At 52.6% G+C, this 17,802-nt stretch overlaps 1 protein-coding gene across 4 annotated transcripts in view; it reads right to left on the bottom strand.

The window, feature by feature from the left end:
- The window catches only part of DAAM1 (dishevelled associated activator of morphogenesis 1), an 84,386-nt gene that overhangs the window by 62,299 nt on the left and 4,285 nt on the right, over nt 1-17,802 (bottom strand). For 2 of the 4 annotated variants that reach the window (XM_038179759.2, XM_038179760.2), the window contains exon 2: nt 8,615-8,712. The exons of the other annotated variants lie outside the window; for them this stretch is intronic. The gene's annotated coding sequence lies outside the window, so the exon portion shown is untranslated. The remainder of the gene's footprint in view (nt 1-8,614; nt 8,713-17,802) is intronic. 4 annotated transcript variants of the gene reach the window in all.

The following is a 17,802-nucleotide window of genomic DNA, read 5'->3' as shown; positions in this document are numbered from 1 at the left end:
CTTTATTCCTTGGTCTGAGCTTCACCATGCCCATGCCACAAGGGTCAGGAGCCAGCCATTTGCTGCATTCACCCAGTTCACACTACAATTTACAGCCCTAATAACAAAAAGGCCCAGCAAAGCGAGCGGAGTCACTGCTTGCTGGCTCAGGGGCTGTGACAGAGCGGCACCATCTCTGCTCAGATACCCTCAGGTAATGTTTTTGATACTTGGCCAGGAGATGGAGGTCGCCACAGGGCCTGGCTGGGTGCTGCTGCTCTCTGCTCGGCCTAGCACCAGCTGGGAAGGCCCAGAGAGCCTCCGTCCACCCCTCTGCTGCAAAACAGGCTTATATTTACCTCCACCTCAACATTTTCCTCTGTGTTCAGCCTCAGTGGCCCACTTCACTGATTTTACACTGCAGTCTGGATGCCCCAAACCCTAATGACACACCTCAGAGAGAGAATTACCCCAAGATCTGCCACTACCTCGTGTCAGTCCACAGGGGAAGTAAATTAAATGGCTTTTGGATAATAAATCTTCACAGTGTTTTCTAGCACAAGAACTGTAACATCACGACGAGAGCTTGAAGAAGCTGCCCATTGGATTTAGGCACCTGAACTCCAGATTCACTCTGCTACAGCCAGAGATTGCCACAGCAAGCCAGCACACCCTGAAATAACTGCCTCTAAAGACAAAATCTTTCAAAATCCCATTAGTGCAGGTTTTTAGAGTTGGCAAGAGCTGCCTGTCCCCATCAACTGCAACACGAGCTGTAAGAGCAGCAGCAGGAGGGAGAAAAAGCATCTTCCAGGCAATCACAGGCAATTTTTGCAGAGTGCCTCGTGGGGGTAGCAACCCCTGCCCCAACCCAAAGCACACCACCAACTCCTTATTAGATTTCAATAGTCTTAAGGACACGTCACATGGATGAGGAATGAATGCTATGCAAATCCAGCCTGAGACTGCTCCCTGCTTAATCTACCTTTAGATTCAAATGCTTATTACCACGGCATCTAATCGGGTAATGCATAATAGGTGGGTTTAGCTTGGGCTCCAGACCACGGGCTGTGTTCTTATTTAGGAAAATGAAGTACGAAACGAAACAAACCAAAACAACACTGCAAAGAATTCAAGCTGTGGTGGAAAGCAGAGAGCAAAACCCAGGTGTGGAACAAAGTATTGACACCTACCAGTAAAAACCAGGCAGATAAGCAAACATTTGGCGGCTCACCAACACCACAGTGAGCACTGATTCCTCCTCACACCCTGTGGCATCCCTGCAGGGATGCAGGTGGCTGGGCTTTGAGGGTCTCTCCCTTTTCCCTGTGGGATGTAAGGTGATGCAAGGCTCTCTCACACGCCCACACAGGACCCAGCTGCTGGCAGATGGCTCCCAGAAGCAGTGAGCCAGTCACACTGTGGCTTCCAGGCTACCAAAGCACCTTACGGGTGCTCTGGGCACCCATGTTAGGGCTGCCACAGCCTGGGTAAGACGTGCCAACATGGAGCTATTTGCTGGTTTGGGGAAGAAGGGGTTCCCCTGCTGCATCAGGGCCTACAGAAGGATGCAGGGACCATGGGGATGGCATTCCCAAAAGCCACCATCTCCTTGTTTGCTGGCAGCAGTCGTGCAAAAGGGCTGACCAACATCCTCTCTGCCCTTACCTGAACCAAGAAGGAAATTCATTTAACTTCCAAATCTTCATCCAGCTGGGCTGTCCAAGCTGTATGCCATCCCTGCTACCTCCAGGACACAGCCAACACCCCAACCTCTCACCTACACCGTGTGGCCATGACACGCACCAGAAGCAACCCTGGGACACAGGATTCAAGCTTGACAGGTCTTCCTCTCCATCTGCTGCTCATCAGCCATGCTAAGCCTTCCAGCAACGGAAGAGGGCAAGGTTTTCAACACTTGTTTTCAACATTGTCATACAACTTCCACCTGCAAGACACCAAGTATAAGCAGCTTGTCCTCCCCTGCCTCCACAGCATCACAGGTAATGGGGATGCAGGACACGCAGCATCCTTTGTGAATCTGTCCAACACTGCATGTATTAAAAAGCTCTCCTGCCAACAGCTGCTCTGCCTGCTATGACAAATGGCACACAAACCTGTGACCAGCTCCAGCAAATGGGTTGAGAAATGCAAATATTGTTACCGGCCTCTAAAGTCACTACAAGCCTGCATTGACTCTGCAACGCTAAGGAAACCACACCTGGTGGGGGAAGCAGCACCATGAATACCAGAACTAACACAGAGGAGGCTTGTGTCTGCGAGCCCAAGCAACATAAAGTACATTTATATTAAGGCTGCAAGATGAACTTACGTTTATTAGGCATCAGAGAACCCACACGGGCAAACATCCCCCCTGCAACACCTACGTGTCTGTGCAGTCCTGCAGCGTGGGCCCTCCAGTGTCCTGTAATGTGGTAAATCCAACTAAAAGCACTCTTTATGGCTTGGATGTTCATAACATTTGTGTGTGTTCCCTGGCGGCCAGTACAGACTGAGTTTTCATTGCATCCCTTCCCTTAATAAAAACCTCCGCAACACCCTTCTGGCCCGATCCCTGTTTTGACAAACCTTGTAGCAGCTCCACATATTGGAGATGAAAATCAATCTGGAGGAAAAAAACCCAATGATGGACTTCATGAATTGTCAGTGGGGGAGGAGGAGCAGATGTACTGATCGACTTTAAGGCTTCCTTTCATTAGGAAACTACACTAAAACCATAGGTTAATTTTAAATGATGCACTTCATTACCGTGCAAAGTGAGGCAGCTGATATTCTGCCTCTCAGGCACATGTACTCTGTGCTTCATAACTTACCAACTGAATATTCAAATGCTTTGAAAGAAGAAAAACAAACACAAAGGAACCGAAGGTTGCAGCTTAGAGCATTTTCACAAGCCTTTGCAGTGACCAAGCTGGATGGTGGTGAGGGCTGGCCCTTCGACTCTGCTCCTCACCACCTCCTCCAGCTCACGGCAGCACCCAGAGCAAATCTGGGGGGCTTTTTCCCATGCTCCTGAAACCGAGGTGACAGTGGGGAAGGCTGGATGTGCTGTGTTCCCATGCAGCCCAGCCCACGGCACCGATGGAAGAAAGATTTTGCCGGACTCCCCAGCCAAGGACAAGGTGGAGATGCGAGTGGGGACTCCTTCCTAGCACCAATGAACCACACAAACAGTATTTATTTTGTCATAGGGCTTAAACACCCCTACAATGTCATACCCACTTGTGAGCCAAAAGAGAAAAAGCTGACATTACCATATTTACAGCCATTTCCACTTCTGGACCTCTGACTACAACAGTCTCTGGGACCAGCTCATTCCCACAGATGTCTCAAAGAAGCTCCTTCATCCCCCTGCAGCACGGGACCCATGGACAGTCCTCACACATGTATTTCCAAGGGGAAAAAAATCATTCAAAGCCTCCAAAGCTGCATTTTTGATCATTTATTGGGGAGCTGTGGATAACACACATGCAAAGAGCATGGTTTGCTCATGAAAAAAAACAGGATGGCAACCTACTTGAGATGTAAAAATAATTTGATGAATAAGTATATTTAGATTTATAACCTCACAGCAGCTTTATTTATAGGGATGCCAATCACTTTTACACGGATATAAAACGGGCTGGCAGCATGCCTTCCACTATATCCAGAAACCCATCTGTAACAAATCTAAGCCGTGATATCTCTGCATACATTTGGCCAAACAATAACGCTGCCTGCCATCTTGACTTTAAATGTACAGATGGACCGGGGGATAGGCTCTCCAAGCCTGCCACACGGCCAAAGATGGGCACATTTTGCTTTCACCTACTAGAAACCAGTTGGGGAAAGTAGGAGACGAAGGAAAACCGGTCACCATCTGGGCCACGTGGATATTAACACTGACATAATGCTGGGTGGAAAGCGAGCCGGTGTGCAGCTGGGTACAGGTGAACCTCTTTCAGAGCCTCTCCTCACTGAAATTGGAAGCAATAAGCTGGGAAAAAAAAGAGCCACTGGAGCTTTATAGCATCTTTGAAAGGCGAGAGATTAAGCTTGGGCTCTTGGGTATTGTCTTTTCAATCCACCACTCGAGACACGAAGCTAGGACAGAGGAAGATGCATGAGAAACTAATTGAAAGCCATTGCTTGATTTTCAATCTCAAAGCAGACAAGGATTTCTCCTGATGCCCCTCCTCTGTCACCACTGAAAACTTCATCTAAAGCCTGCAGATGTCGAGGGGAGAGGCTGCCATTGATTTCCACGGGTTTGGCATCACAGCCAGCTGGGGATGCGAGCCCAGGGCAGCCCAAACTACCCGGTGTTGTCGTGGTGGGGTTGGTATTTTTTCTTGTTGCTTTTACCATCTGGAGAATGGCTTTCATTCTGAACACTCACGTCTGCTTCACAAGAAACTAAGCAAAAACTGCTCTGCATCCAGTGGTACTTCTGGGATCTGGTTGTGCCTGGCATCGGGAGAAGCAAGGGATGGCACCACGCAGGAGACCTTTCCCGTGGAAGTCATGGTATTATGGCAAACGCCAAGGCAGAAAATGTTACTCTGCACTATCACTTTGAGTGGCTCTGGGAACAAACCCAGCATTCATTAACAACACTCATTCAGCAAATGATTTGAATAAGCTGAGAAGGGCTCTCTCACAGCCTGACAGCATAAGTTGATAGATTTCTGCCTCTGCTCCTTAAAAAAGTTATGAGAAAACAACTCCCAACAAACACGATCGCCTTCCAGTTCAATGAGCAGATTTATTTGACCCTGCTGTGGGGACGAGGCAACCTCTCGAGGTCCCTTCCATCCCGATTTCAATGCCATTTTATACCACAAACTGTTTACAGGCTGGCATTTGCTCTGATTCATACTCGGAAATAAATATGTCTAAAGAGTAATTGATGGAAAGGAAAAACAGAAACACAACAGCAGTTTTCTCCCCTCTCACAAAGAAAAAGCAAAGGAAAACAACCAGACGTGGAGCCATGACATCCTCAATTCAAATGTTTTCCAAAACATTTCCAAATGTTTTCCAAAACTTCCAGCTGAAGCTCTCACAGCTAAGCTGTGACTCCGTCAGGGCCCGGGGCTACGTTTGCAGCTCACGACGTGTTTCAGCACAGCAGGATGGTGCGCCGGGGCACGCACCAGGATGGTTGGAGAGGCTTTTTTGGCAACACAAACCTTGCCAAAACACAACCAAGACCCTTGTGCAGAAAATGCAGTGTTTCAAAGGAAAACTTCCCCTTTCTTCCAACGTAATGGAGCCCAAATTCCACGTGGACATCTGGGAAGAGTCGGTGGATGCACGTAGCCAGATGTCCTCACCTTTATGGCAGGCTTTTGGGTTTATTCCGAGCACCTTAGGAAATCATTTCTCTGTCTCTGATCAGAATGCTTAGAAAATGAAAACAGAAAAGCTTACATTTTCTACACTTTGGCAAGAAACGCTGAGGTTCCTTCTGAACACCGACGTGTGTGTTTGTGGTTATCACACAACCAGAGCTAAGGCGTTTGAGGGAGGCGCTGGTCTGAGTGCCATGGGAGGAGGTGATCCCACTCCTGCAGCCAAACCTCCCCCCTGCTGCCACGCCGGCTTCCACCTGTGCCAAGAACCCTGTCAGAAATGGCAGGGTCCATAAGCCAGAGCCTCAGAAGTCCTTCAAAGTCCAAAGCTGATTTCCATCTCTTTCAACTTGCTTCTGGACACAATCAAGCCCCAAAGGAGGCTGCTTTCCAAGGGAGCCCTATCAAGCGTACGTGGGCTTTAGATTAGACTTTCTGTAGCAAAGAAAAAAGCCTTGCTCGAGGATGATAAAGTCTAGACACCACAATATATTTTCCATCTGATGCAGCAAGCCTAAAAAGCCCTCCCTTGATCTCAGACTGCCATGATCAAAGCCATTATCCCATTCGGAGCCCTTCTGAAACTTTAGCTTCCAAATGTGCAAGTTATTTTTAAAATCTAAACCAGGCCAAGCCTCTTGTTTGGAGTTTTACGAGGAAAACGGGGTGTGCTCGTCCCAAACCTTCCCCCCGCATCCGCGAGCGGCTGGCGGTCGGCCCACACGCATTTGGGGTGCACAGCCCACCTCCCCACGGTGGACACAGGGGGGAATATTCCCCTTCCTTGACCGAGATGAAAGGTTTTGGAGAGCACCCGCGTCAGACCGTGCCGCGTGGCGAGCGCCAAGCCTGGTGTGCAGCAGTCAGAGGGGACCCGTGGTCGGTCCCCACAGCCGAGGCTTGCAGCGGCCAGGCTGGGAGACATCAAGGGATGGGAGTGACGAGGAGCCTGGGGACATCTGGAAGGGCATTTTGAAAGCACGCAGGTGCCAAGCTGCATATCCTGTGTCCTGAGGCAAAGACGGGTCTTGAAACAGATGGGGACAGGAGGTGACTCCCTCCATGGAGGGCAAAAAGGAGCAGTACAGAGAAGTCATTTGCTCCAAAGCTATTTAATAGCCAAATTTATGTCCCTAGTGAGTGCCTCACTCATCTAAGCAGCTTGTAGAGCATTAGCACTATAAACAAGCCGAGTTGCCTCCATTTGCTCCCAGCACCCGCTTTGAAGGCACCGCTCACCTCTCTTCCCTCTTCACTCCCCGTTTCCACTCTTCCTCCACTCCCAGCACCCCTGTGCCTCCTCCCACCTCTCCCTCAGCCCAACCTCTGCCCAAACACCACCACAGCAGACCAGGGAAGGCAACAGTGAAGCAAGCAGGCAAGCAGGGAGAGGGGCTAGAGACCCTCCCTCCCCACTGGCCTTGGGAAGCCAACAAGCAGTGCTACACATCTCATGACATGGGTGCTTCAGGAGGTGGTGTCAGGAAGAGGAGCCCTCCACTGGCTTTCCAGTTGGGTCAACATCATGGAAAATTTCTGTTTGACAGCCTTCCTTCAGGATTTTTCCATCACACTGGACATTTCTCACCTGAGCAGAAAGGGTGAGGGCAACAGCAACCCAGCACTGGCTGCGAGAGCAGAGCAGAAACCTCTAATGTCACTGTCACCTCTGATGGGGAAACCACAGCCATTGGGGCTGGGACTGTGCCAATGTTACACAAAGAATGAGTTAAAAGCTGTCAGAGGGGACAACTTCTCTTTGAAAAGTGGCCATGCTGACAAGGAAATGCTTACCCCCAACACTGGCTCTGCTGTGGCATTGGGCCCCAACACATGCCTCAGTGCCACAGCAGAGCCAATGGTTTGGGATTATCTCAGACTCACAGGCTGCTTTGGGTTGGCAGAGACCTCACAGCCCATCGAATTCCAGCCCCTGCCATGGGCACGACCCCTGCCCCCAGCCCAGGCTGCCCCCAGCCCCATCCAGCCTGGCCTTGGGCACTGCCAGGGATGGGGCAGCCACAGCTCCGTGGGGCAGCCTGCGCCAGGGCCTTGCTGCCCTCAGCATGAAAAACACCTTCCTTATAACCACAGGAGTTACAGCTTACCCGAGTTAGTGCAGAGAGGAGATGGACTTTGAGCTCAGCCTGCTCATGAGCAAGTTTTCCTGGCTCTGAAGGCACCGAGGCCAGGCAGATGCTGACGGCCCCACCTCGCAGCGGCCTCCTCCCTTGCACGGGAAGGCAGCGAGCGAAGCCACGCCACGCATCCGTAATCCTCGACAGGGGCTAATTAAACTGCAGTTACTGACCTCAGGACAGAAGCCGGCCAGAGAAAATTTATGGTCTGCATCACACGGGCGAGCGGAGGAGCTGATGGGCCGGCGGCTTCGGGGTTTAAAAGGCTGCGGGACTGCATCCATCACCGGGAACAGCGCACGCCCCGCACCCTCGGCCCTGAGGGTTGTGCACGGGATATCTGACGCGATAAATTAGGCAGCTGACGAGCCAGCATCGTGACTGCTGACTGCTAGCATGGTTTCCCAAGAAAGCAAAACCAAGGAAAAGGGAAATTATCAAGCCCCACGCATTGCCCTCTGTGCCACCGCCAGCATCGCCCTGGCCCCTCTGCACAGGCTGCTCTCGGGATCACAGTGATAAATATTGCAGGGAAACAGGCACATCATTCATTTAGGCTCTGTGCATGAATCGGGGGTGGCCCCAGCACCACACCTGTCTCGTGGTGAGCTTTTCCAGCCCTCTTTTCCTGTTTTTCAGTGTTTTTCTGTGTCGTTCTTGCATTAGGGAGGGGGGAAATACATACCCCACTGTCTTCCCTTCCAAAACCCTACGTGCAAATAAAAGCTGGAAACCAATTGGATCGCCAGGCCTGGGAAACTTGTAGCACTAATTCATTTCCAGGCAGAGCTGTGACTTTTATAAGGGACACCACCGAGTGAAGGAGTCAAAGGCGTAACTGTACAAGGGAAAGCAAACGCCCTTTATTCCTGCAAAGACATTTTTCTCGCTCAAAACGACCCCGAGTAACGCAGAGCCTGCCAGTTTACAGGGGTATACACTGAAGGCTTGGCTGAAAGCAAGCTCATTAAGCTGGATGGGTCGTTAAGCGCCAATCAAAACAGGCAGTCCTCTGATCATCACATGAGGGGTTGCGAACCAAACACTTAAATCAGGGAAATCACCAGCAGGGAAAATCTTTCCAACCCACCCCCCCAGGCAAAATCCACCACCACCACCACCCTCTTTTTTTTATTTACTTACATAAGCAGCATGACAGATAACTTGGAGGAAATCAGATGCTTAATGATTAAGCGACACTCAGGCAGCACTCTGAAAGATAAATACGCCCTTTGGAAACCCTGCAACAAAAACAGAAGGTATAAACAGACAGTAACTAATTATTCTGATTAAATCTTGGAAGACCTGAAATACCCGACCCGGCCAGACTGCAGCAGAACAAAGCCCGTGTGTGCCTGCGCGGCTCGCAAAAAAAAAATCAGTCACACCCTTTCCAAAAGAATTCGCAAAAATAAATGCGAGTGCTTTCTGTTTGCATGCGTGTTCCTTGAGGTCTGCGCCGGTAGGAAACCTCTGCAGTACCCCGGGGGGATCCGTTGCCATCAGCTAAAATTAGACATCAATGAAAGCAAAGTTCCCCGAGCGGGTAAACACGGGGCTGTTCCTCCAGCATGTGAGCGAAGCTCCCACCACGCGCTTTGGGAGTGGCACGCTGGGCTTTTCCTCCCCTAAAGGCCATCGAAACCAAAAACGGAGCTTTTTTTTTTTTTTTTTTTTTTTTCTGGATTAAAAGAAATTAAGGGAAGTAAATAAGGCGCGCTCCCGGGGAGAAGCAGAGGGGGCAGGAGCACACGGATGGGATGTGGTGTGCTGGGATGTGATGGGATGCTTGCTGCGGTGCCAGGGCACCCGCAGAGCCCCCCAGCAGTTTGCCCAGCACCACGGGAACAGAGCAAGGCTCCTGATTTATCGTGGGCCATGAGCACAGCACCAGGAGCCTCTGTTATACAGCAGACACGGCATCCAGAGCAGGGCAAGGGGATCTGCTCAGCAGACATCGCCCTGCTCTCCTCGCCTTGGAGGAAAAAACTTCATTTTCCTTCCCCTTTTCTCTCTGCCCTCCCCCACCACGCTAAATACCAGCGAGGCTCGGGGGAATATTTAATCTCAAACCTCAGTAATCAATCAGTTCGCCCTTGCACGCGAGCAAGAGTTGCAGCATTAAGCACCAAATACCCTTTCTATTCAGCAATGCCACGTTTTAATTACGGACATAAAATTTGCCTTTTAACATAAATCTCGAACGGATCCTGCCAGCCCTGGGCAGTGGGTGGGGAGGGACACGGGGATGGGGGAAGCACACGGGGACGGGGGGAGGAAGGGGAGGAGAACCCATGGTGGCAATTATTGGAAATGACAACGTTAAACGGCTGCTCCGGTTTGCTGCGGGCATGACGACGCTTTGACCTTGGGTTTGCTCCTCACCCTGGTGCAGAGGATGGGCAGAAAGCTGCTGAGATCCCGCATCCAGCCCCAGCACCACGAGCTGCATCGCCTTCACTGCCCCGCGCCAGCTTGCACAATGGAAAACGGGGACAGCAAACACACGGTGGGCACGCATTAAAAGGTTTGGGCCAGGCTTTGGTAGAAACAACAGCAGCGGTGTCTCTCCTCCAGTGCTAGGAGCTTACTCAGAGCCTCTCCAGCTCAGTTTGAGGAGGTTTAGGATCACTCCCTGCTAACATTTGTACCTTCCCAAGTGTCATTGCCCTACCGACAGGACCATCGCACAGCTGCCAGCACAACAGGCAGGCATCCCTCCCTGGCACCACGCCCCAAGTGACAAAATCGATGTTAAAACCCCATATATTTTAAACACAAACACACACACACAGACTTTTCCAATATCGGGGAACAAAAGACGGGACATCCTGCTGAACCATCGTGTGCAGCTCGGCTGCTCTCCGCAGCGACGAAGGAAATCAGAACCAGAGCCCACGCGCACACCCGCTCACCGCGGCGTGTTTTGGCTCTGGGAACATTTCTGGGTCCCCCCCAGCGCAAGCTCTGATCTGCAGGAGCTGCAAAATGATCTTGCAACCCCCCTGACCGAGGAGCAGAGGGCTCCAGGGTCCATGGGCAGCCTGGAGCGCCAGGCTCACCAGCTCCGAGGTGCCCAAAGCAGCACCGCAGCACGAGGAGAGGACAGAAATCAGCTCCTGCACATGGCAGGGAGCTTCTGCCCCTCTGTGCAAAACGAAACACCCCAAAAAGCCACAGCGTGCAGAACAAAGCAAGCTCAGGTCCTGGGGCTTGGCTGCTGGGTGAACCCACCCGTGACCGCCGCTCCTGCCCAGCTGGATCGCGATGCTCCGATAAGGCAACAGAAACAAGCTCGGGTTTGGGGATGGCGGTGTTATCTTTGACTTCTTTACACGGAGCAAACCTGTGGTTTTGAACCCTGTTCTTCCAGGCACATCCCACAGCAGGCTCCTTAAGCACACATGCGTGTATCGCTTTCAAAGGACGCACGCACCCTGGCTCTCAGAAGCAGTTTTCGGAAGGGGATGTGGTGCGGTGCAACGGGAATTTTCCAATTCCTCCCGGCAGGAAATGCCACACTGAGATCTGAAAGGCAAATTTACCTGCAACCAAGATTCCTGCGCCCCGGTTTCCTTCAAAAGGCGGCCGCTCCCTCCCCCCTTTATTTTTGGCTTCGCTTTCCCCAAGACTTGTAACATCAGGAATTGCTTGGCACAGGGACAAATTCCTCAAGCTCCACACGCATACCTAGAGAAACTGTTTCACTTACAGCAGCCCTGATCCCTTCAGCCCATGCTGGTAGATGCTCATTTTGGAGGGACCAGGCAGGGCTGGACACCCTCAGTGTGCTCCCCAAAGAGGATGGTGCAGTTCAGGATGGAGATGCTCGGTATCCGGAGCCAGCTAAACCTCCCAGGCACAGAAGCAAGGATGAATTCATCGATTCGTGGAAAACGTCCTCCTAGATGACTTCTTTCGGAGCAGCAGGACTGGACAAAATGAGGGCTATCGGGCTGGGCTGGCAGCAGCGCTGCGGGAGCGTCAGCTCTGGAGAGCACTCGTCTGGCTGCAGCTTCCAGGTGCGTGCTCCTCGCCAGGCTGAGAGCTGCTGGATGCTCACCGCCGCCTCCTGACAAAGCGACGTGCTCTTGAATTTTTCAGTTTCTCGAATAAAAGGCAAGAGGAGCTCTCGTATTATGCACAGCACAAAGCGTTTTCTCCGGCTCCTGTGCATTTGTGGCGCTTCTGTGCGCTCTTACATCAGTCAAACCAGCCCCTTCCAACGCCGATGCCCAGACCCATGGGACCAGCACAGCCCCTGCTGCCAGCCCATCGCACGCCCATGGCCAAAGCTGCCGCTTCCCGGGCAGATACAACATTAAAGAGCCTTTTGTAGCAGCGACTGCAGCTTACCGAAACTCAAACCACCATCCACAACTCCAAATCACCTTCTGGAACCATTTACCGAGCCCCCATTTTCAGCTCATCTGCCAGTTTGTAAGTCAGCATCTACCCGAGATCTATTTTTTCCAGCATCAGCAAGGATGCTGAGTACCGATGGATGCGCTCCTGCAGGATTATACCTGCAAGAAGTGCTGCGGGAACACCTCTGCCTCTTACAAATTCCCCCCCCGCTGGTGATATTAAAACCACAACGAACCCCAGCGCCCTGTTTTGGATGCTGGGGAGGAAATGTCAGCCGTACATAGCAAAAATGGAAAATTAAATGCATTTGTAGCAGTGCAGCATGCAAACTCTTTGTGCTCCTGGCTCTCCAGTCTGAGAGCTTCTTATTATTGCTCTATCATCACGAACACCTGAGAGACAAGGGACAGCAGCGTGCCAGGCCGTGTCTGGTAGCTGTGCGCTCACGTGATGGGAAGAGGAGGGTGGAAAGAGCAGAAAAAGGGATTAAAGATGGGGAGGGAAGCGGCGTCAGGGAGGAAAACCACAGCGCTGGGCTCCTGCTGTGCTCACAGAGGAGGGCACCAGGGACAATCGGCTCTGCTGCATTTCGGAACCAAGCAGGTGCCCGCAGCAGCAGAAACCACGCTGCTCTCGGAAAGCCACCCCCTTGTTTCCTTCACCAATTAACTCACACGAGGTGACCTTGCAAGGGCAACGCCGATTCCCCCCGCATTTGTCTCTAATTTGCCTCCCCCACCCATTTTTAAGCCAAACCCAGGATAACGCCCTGCTCTCCCTTCAGGTCACCGGCTTCTCGTAGGCACCATGACGTGCGTTATTACTCATTTATAGGACACCCGCAGCTCTCATTGCCCTGGGTGGCTGCTGGCAGGGCCGGGACTGGCACCGTGCTGCCAGCACACACACAGATAAGGGGTGACCCTGGCTGCCGAGGATGAGCGTGGTGACACACTCCAGATAAGCAAAGGGGAAACGGGGTTTCAAAGCAGGGCGCCGACACGCAGAGCAGGCAGTCACGGATGGCTCCCACCTCTCTCACCACTTATTTCACCACTTATTTAGCTCAGAAGTTGCCTCAATTGGAGACCCCGAAGATGCCACAGCACTCTTCACCCGCTGTGAATTTTTGGTCTCTCGAGGCTTCCTGGAAGCCCAAACGCAGAGGAATCTTGGATGCTATCCCACAAGACAAGCCTCAGGAGGTGAACTATGTACACGATATTCCCCCACTAGTGTTTAATTTCCCTTTTTGCCTTCCCAGACAAAAAGGTCCTACCTCTGCTCAAGCCAACCAACAGCTTCTTAATCCTTTGCATCCTCAAATACTCCACTGCTAGCTCTGGGAGGCCAGCAGAGACCTCTCCATCCTGCCCTCCTCTCCATCCTGAAGCCTCCAGCCATGTCCAGGTAGCCACAGCGTGGCCACCAAACCCTAAAACATGTAATATCAACAAAAGGTGATGGCCCCACAGCAAGCTCAACTGCTTCTACAACCCACATCCCCCCGAGCTAGAGATGTCCACGCAGTATCAGATGTCCCACATTTTGGCCACCAGCATGGCCCAGCCACGGGCTAGCAGGAGGCAGCAGCACCTTGCCTATGGGGTGTCCTCTCCCCACCGAGTCCCGGCATGGGATTCTCCTCCTGGGCCTGTTTGGAGCCGCTTTGCATAACCAAAATCAGAGCCGGCCGCAGTAACCGCATCTTCAAGGGTGTATTTAACTCCGATGGAAGACAAAAAGGGTTCGGGTCCACCGCAGATTAAAGGAGCTCAGCCTGGTTCCTTCAGGAGCTCGCGGCCGCCCCGAGCACGTCTCAGACAAACGCGCTCCTTGCAGCTTGGTGGCCTCAGGAGGAGGCACAGACGGGCTCCTGCGAGGCTTTGACAGGGGAAACGCAGAGCGAAGAGGTGGTGGAGTAGGTCCAACAGGTTCCCCGAGCCTCGGGCACGGCGCAGTCTCACCAGGGTTGCTGTCATCCGTCTGGACCCCGCGATGAGGCACGGTGACCTCCGTGGCTCCTTCAGCCCCAAGGGAGGAAGAGGAGGAGCTGGGACAGCGGGGGGAGGATGAGGACATTTCCCTCCTGGTCTTCAGCCGCTCAGCTCCAGGGCAAGGCCTGTTTTCCCTGCCTAATTTCCACCCGTAACGTTTCATCCCCCGGCTCCTCCAGCGCGGTCACAGCACACAGATGGGACCAAAGACAGGGTTATTTTTACATTTTCCCCCTCGGGGAAGCCACATCAAGTGCCACGTCGCGTCAGATCACCAGCACGCTGCCGCCTCAGCCCCGGCTCCATCGCAGCCCAGCCGAGCACCAAAACCATCTCACGCTTTTGGGTCTTCTTCTTGAGGTTTTTGGGCTTGGCCACGCCGAGATGCACCAAAGCCCACGTACCGCGTGGAGGAGGAGCACTGTGCCAGCATCAGGGATTTCTTTAAACCCTGATCTCTGGGCACTTTTATACAGGAAGGAAAATCTCAATGCTTACACGAGTAATTGAAGAGTTTCTGTGCTTCACAGAGTCGTGGTGCTGTGATGCTCCCGCTCCGTGCCAGGGCAGGGACGTGGTGACAGTCGGGTGGCCACCAGGAGGGTCAGGATGGGGAAAAATGGATTTTTTTGAACAAAGGGAGCAGTTTGCCCAATGTTTTATTCCCCTCCTTCCCTTCAGGTAATGCTTGCCACCACCCGGGCACACCAGAGCAGCCTGGCGTTCACCAGAGCAGGTTCTGTGCTGCTTCTCTACAGTTACTTTACAAACAGCAAAAACAAACAAAGAAATAATGAACGTCTGCACCCTAAAAGCATCCCACGGCCCTTCCCCCGCCAACACCTCCCCGAGCAGAGCGCAAATCCAGCTGCTCCACAATCTTATCTCGACGCAGAAACAGTCTGGGAGGAGATACAAGGGTTCCCTGAAGGCACGGTTTATTAAAGGCATCTTTATTTAGCTGCTTTTCTTCAAAAACACTGCACTAAAGTGCCGCTCCCGGATGGGTTTTCATTGCAGCAGCAGGGCAAGCCAGAGGCAAACCCCATTGAGGCAGGGATGTGGGGATGGGTCCCCACTGCTGGACTCCTTCCCAGGCTAAAAAGCAGCCCAGAAACAGAGCCCACGGCCAGCCCACGGCACTTCCAGGCACCCAAAGGCTGCAGCAACCCCACTCAGAGCCACCCGGAGCTCTGGGGACGTGCACTGATGAGTGTTTTGGTGCACCACGGTAATGCAGCCCATGGAAAGCTCCCAGTTTGCTCGGCAGCTCTGCGTCTGTCCCCTCGCTGCGTACATTGGCTTTGCACACCCGTAGCCAAACGCACTTAATGCCAGGCTTCAAGAAACACCGAGCTACAACACCACGAAACAAAGAGGCACCGGTTTGCACACATCCCCGGGACCTTCCCTGCAGCCACGGCTTCTTATTTATCCAACACGCGATCTGTACACGTCGAGCTATTTTAATCCCTCCCGCTATTAATGGGCGGAAAAGGCGCTTGGGTGAAGGCGTTCGGCAAAAATCTCATTTAGAGATCAAGACAAGCTTAATTGGTTTCTAGCCAGACCCGCACAAAGATGGGTTACTCCACAAATACAGTTGCTAATCTGCCCATTATACTCCGTAAGCCCCCAACTGACAAAGGGGGAAAAAAAGAAGGAAAAAAAAAAAAAAAAGACAAGATGCACAAAGGAACGCGGGGTTTTGAGCACACTACTTGGAACAAGGAGCAAATTTGGGGAAAAAAGCTGCGGATCCTGCAGGAACAAGGGGGTTGCTCTTTTTTGGGGGAAAAGGAAGAGCCAAGTAGTAAACAAGACAACAAAACCCCATCTAATGGGGATCAAATGTGTGTTTTCCCCCTTGCGCCACGCTCAGCCACCATGCATGTCGGGTTGGTGGGGAGCGTCCCCAGCATCTATTGTCTCCGCAGGTCTGCAGCAGCGAGGGGAAAAGCCAACACGGCCGAGGAAAACGTCACTTCACGAGTGGCGGAGCTGAAAGGACGGAGAGCCTCGTGATTAAAAAGTGCACGGGACCCGAAACCCCGGAGAGCTGAATTCACTTCCTCACTCAGCTGCAAAAAAAATAAAATAAAAAAAAAATAGCGAGTTTCCTGTGTGATCACATCCTAGATGATTTATTCACGTATCTGGTGTTGAAAACCGAGGGGAGGGGGGCGGAAAGGAAGCAGGAGGAGGAAGGGGAAGAGTCGATCCTGCGGGCTTTTAATAGGCTTGGGGTTAGCCGAGCACCGCGGCGGCTCAGCTCCCAGCGCAGATCCTGCCCTGGGAATCACCAGGCAGGTGATGAGAGGGCTCGCTGCTGCCAGCCTTGTGCAACAGCCTGAGACTCCCTGCTCCAGCGTAGGAGGCCTGTTTATTTCTTCAGATGCCAGCCAGTTTTGCTGGGTGGGAAGAGCGGCACCCCAGGGACACCCCACGGCATGGCGCCACCAGGTCCCACAGCCGCAGCGTTTCCTCCAGGTGCAGCCCAAAATGTGACACACAGGGAACAAGACGGGGACACGAGGCAACTGAGCCAGGACTCACGGCAGCACCCTCTGCATTCGAAGTGCTTCGGTCGAAGTACAGCAGGAGGCTTTCCCCACGCGCACCGCAGCAACGGGCTCACACACTCCAGCTGGTCCAGCCCCGGCCCGAAGTCAGCAGAGTTTCATCTGGTGTCATTGCTGGGCACCTCCTGGAAATCCACCCGCTGAGCATTTCGAGGTTAAAGTCCTCCTCACTCGGTTTTTGCTCACGCGGAAATGCGTCAGGCTGTCGGATGGCTTGAAGTAGGGAAAGGCTGCATTTTATGGACCTTTTTAAGGAAGTTGTATCATGACGACTACGGGAAACGCTCGGGCTCGTGCCTACACACTCCACAGCAGACCCCATCACACGTCACGTCTGAAGACACCACGATCACTGCTGCATCCCTCACAATGTAGAGCTGGCAAACGCTGAACTCAGCGAGTGGAAGAGCAGCCTTTAGTACAGAAGTAAACGCACAAAAACCATGAGCACCAAGACTTGCCTCCAACTCCAGATCCAAAAGTAAGAAGCTGTCTGTAGGGATTACAGCGTTTAGCACACTCCAGAAATTTTTCCTGACATCTTCTTGCTCTGTGTAATGGGGAGGAGGGACTTCTTGCAGCTCCAGAGCCACCAGCGATTTCACGTGTGATATCCCAGACAGTAGCCTGCGCCGAAGATAAAAGGAGCTGGAGTTTAAAAAGAGAACTGAGTTGTCCCCGGGGAGCCTCCAGCCGCTTTGTGGGACGCATCCGTAACGAGGGGACGGTGACGAAGGGAGCACCGTGTGTCAGGTCTCCAAGCCAACCCCTTCCTGCCAGAGAGCTTCAGCAAGCAAACGCCTGACGTGAAGTAGCTGTCAGGACAGACATTTGAAGCGTCGCCTCTTGTAAACAGGGTTGCTCCAGAGGCACAGGGGATTAGGGCAGTTCAAACAGTCCTCGGCGTGACTTACCGGAGCGGATCTGCAGCTTCAGCTCTTCTGCTGCCCAGCTCTCGCCCGGCGCCACTGACAAACACCCGGGATCCCACCCCGAAACCTTCGACCCCACCAACATCCCTGCACACAAGCACGGGCAGGGACAGTGATGGGAGAAGCCCCAAATTCCAGAAGAAAACCCCCAGAAGAAAACCCTCACCCCTGTAAAGCACTGAAGGAACCCCCACCCCATGGTGATTTCCCCAAAACCGCCAAACACAGCCAAGTTTTGCTCTGGGTAGGGAGCCCAGCTGCTGCTGTTCGATTCAAAAACCCCAAAGCCAGGCTCTGAGCAGCACGGTCCTGGGCTGCCTTTCCCCTGCCTCCTGGGGCTGATTAATTAACTGGGTCTTCCCCCTCTTTCTATCACCAGGGTTTGGCTGCTGATGGGTTGCTGGGAGCTGTGCACAACCTGTTTCCAGCCAGGGCTTTGCTCTCGCAAGAAG

Source organism: Anas platyrhynchos, chromosome 5 (assembly GCF_047663525.1).
Source record: "Anas platyrhynchos isolate ZD024472 breed Pekin duck chromosome 5, IASCAAS_PekinDuck_T2T, whole genome shotgun sequence".
NCBI classification, from domain to species: Eukaryota; Metazoa; Chordata; class Aves; order Anseriformes; family Anatidae; genus Anas; species Anas platyrhynchos.
This window is presented reverse-complemented; position numbering and strand designations above follow the sequence as displayed.